The sequence below is a fragment of the Calidris pugnax genome, unplaced genomic scaffold (assembly GCF_001431845.1).
Source record: "Calidris pugnax isolate Ruff unplaced genomic scaffold, ASM143184v1 scaffold106, whole genome shotgun sequence".
NCBI lineage: Eukaryota > Metazoa > Chordata > Aves > Charadriiformes > Scolopacidae > Calidris > Calidris pugnax.
In genome coordinates, this window is record NW_015090824.1 from 1 (window position 1) to 447 (window position 447).

Here is a 447-nt window from a genome sequence, read left to right on the forward strand (position 1 = left end):
GGTTACACTCTTCCTGATGCCCCCCAGGAAACCACTGGCCTCCTTGGCCACAAGGGCACATTACTCCCGAACACCCCGTGTTACGGGGAGCGCCCACCAGCCCCCCCGGTGCCCGGCGCGGCCTCCCCTCCCGCTCCCCCCCGGTACCCGGCCCCTACCTGGGCGGGACGGTTCGGGGTTGGCTCCACCGCGCCTGCCTGGAGCAACAAATGGCGGCCTGAGCGAAGGACCGGCTGGCCTGCTCCCACTGCTGCCGGTTGCGCGCCTCCAGCTCCCCCCGCCGCCGCTCGGCAGCCCAGCGCTCCGGGGCCCGGCCCCGAGCGGCCCAGCGCAGCGCCATCGCCCGCTCCCCCTCCAACGGCCGCCGCCCGCCGCCATGGCAACGCACCCGCCCGCTACGGGCGCCGCCGAGGGACAACCCAACCCACGCCGCGCTTCGCGGGACGG